The following is a 2500-nucleotide window of genomic DNA, read 5'->3' as shown; positions in this document are numbered from 1 at the left end:
AGCGGCGAGCGGCGGACAGCGAGCGAAGCGAGAGGCAGCACCGTCCCTGCTATACGAAAGCCCCATCCAGCCCTGTGCCACCCGGGGGGTTCCAGGGTGCTGAGATGGCTGACATTTTGCTCCGCTCACGACGGTCGCCGCGGCACACAAGAACAGCCCAAAAACAGGCCAAAACAGCCCAAAAACGGGCCAAAACTGGCCATTTTTGGCTGCGCGAGCGAGCAGCGAGCGGCGGACAGCGAGCGAAGCGAGAGGCAGCACCGTCCCTGCTATACGAAAGCCCCATCCAGCCCTGTGCCACCCGGGGGGTTCCAGGGTGCTGAGATGGCTGACGTTTTGCTCCGCTCACGACGGTCGCCGCGGCACGCAAGAACAGGCCAAAAACTGGCCAAAACAGCCCAAAAACGGGCCAAAACTGGCCATTTTTTGCTGCGCGAGCGAGCGGAGAGCGGCGAACAGCGAGCGAAGCGCGAGGCAGCACCGTCCCTGCTATACGAAAGCCCCATCCAGCCCTGTGCCACCCGGGGGGTTCCAGGGTGCTGAGATGGCTGACATTTTGCTCCGCTCACGACGGTCACCGCGCCACACAAGAACAGCCCAAAAACAGGCCAAAACAGCCCAAAAACGGGCCAAAACTGGCCATTTTTGGCTGCGCGAGCGAGCGGCGAGCGGCGAACAGCGAGCGAAGCGAGAGGCAGCACCGTCCCTGCTATACGAAAGCCCCATCCAGCCCTGTGCCACCCGGGGGGTTCCAGGGTGCTGAGATGGCTGACGTTTTGCTCCGCTCACGACGGTCACCGCACCACGCAAGAACAGGCCAAAAACTGGCCAAAACAGCCCAAAAACGGGCCAAAACTGGCCATTTTTGGCTGCGCGAGCGAGCGGCGAGCGGCGAACAGCGAGCGAAGCGAGAGGCAGCACCGTCCCTGCTATACGAAAGCCCCATCCAGCCCTGTGCCACCCGGGGGGTTCCAGGGTGCTGAGATGGCTGACGTTTTGCTCCGCTCTCGACGGTCACCGCGCAATGCAAGAACAGGCCAAAAACTGGCCAAAACGGCCCAAAAACGGGCCAAAACTGGCCATTTTTGGCTGCGCGAGCGGCGAGCGGCGGACAGCGAGCGAAGCGAGAGGCAGCACCGTCCCTGCTATACGAAAGCCCCATCCAGCCCTGTGCCACCCGGGGGGTTCCAGGGTGCTGAGATGGCTGACGTTTTGCTCCGCTCTCGACGGTCACCGCGCAATGCAAGAACAGGCCAAAAACTGGCCAAAACGGCCCAAAAACGGGCCAAAACTGGCCATTTTTGGCTGCGCGAGCGAGCGGCGAGCGGCGGACAGCGAGCGAAGCGAGAGGCAGCACCGTCCCTGCTATACGAAAGCCCCATCCAGCCCTGTGCCACCCGGGGGGTTCCAGGGTGCTGAGATGGCTGACGTTTTGCTCCGCTCTCGACGGTCACCGCGCAATGCAAGAACAGGCCAAAAACTGGCCAAAACGGCCCAAAAACGGGCCAAAACTGGCCATTTTTGGCTGCACGAGCGAGCGGCGAGCGGCGGACAGCGAGCGAAGCGAGAGGCAGCACCGTCCCTGCTATACGAAAGCCCCATCCAGCCCTGTGCCACCCGGGGGGTTCCAGGGTGCTGAGATGGCTGACGTTTTGCTCCGCTCTCGACGGTCACCGCGCAATGCAAGAACAGGCCAAAAACTGGCCAAAACGGCCCAAAAACGGGCCAAAACTGGCCATTTTTGGCTGCACGAGCGAGCGGCGAGCGGCGGACAGCGAGCGAAGCGAGAGGCAGCACCGTCCCTGCTATACGAAAGCCCCATCCAGCCCTGTGCCACCCGGGGGGTTCCAGGGTGCTGAGATGGCTGACGTTTTGCTCCGCTCTCGACGGTCACCGCGCAATGCAAGAACAGGCCAAAAACTGGCCAAAACGGCCCAAAAACGGGCCAAAACTGGCCATTTTTGGCTGCACGAGCGAGCGGCGAGCGGCGGACAGCGAGCGAAGCGAGAGGCAGCACCGTCCCTGCTATACGAAAGCCCCATCCAGCCCTGTGCCACCCGGGGGGTTCCAGGGTGCTGAGATGGCTGACGTTTTGCTCCGCTCTCGACGGTCACCGCGCAATGCAAGAACAGGCCAAAAACTGGCCAAAACGGCCCAAAAACGGGCCAAAACTGGCCATTTTTGGCTGCACGAGCGAGCGGCGAGCGGCGGACAGCGAGCGAAGCGAGAGGCAGCACCGTCCCTGCTATACGAAAGCCCCATCCAGCCCTGTGCCACCCGGGGGGTTCCAGGGTGCTGAGATGGCTGACGTTTTGCTCCGCTCTCGACGGTCACCGCGCAATGCAAGAACAGGCCAAAAACTGGCCAAAACGGCCCAAAAACGGGCCAAAACTGGCCATTTTTGGCTGCGCGAGCGAGCGGCGAGCGGCGGACAGCGAGCGAAGCGAGAGGCAGCACCGTCCCTGCTATATACGAAAGCCCCATCCAGCCCTGTGCCACC

The sequence above is a fragment of the Musa acuminata genome, unplaced genomic scaffold, assembly GCF_036884655.1.
Source record: "Musa acuminata AAA Group cultivar baxijiao unplaced genomic scaffold, Cavendish_Baxijiao_AAA HiC_scaffold_108, whole genome shotgun sequence".
Classification (NCBI taxonomy): domain Eukaryota; kingdom Viridiplantae; phylum Streptophyta; class Magnoliopsida; order Zingiberales; family Musaceae; genus Musa; species Musa acuminata.
Note: the sequence above shows the minus strand (reverse complement) of the source record.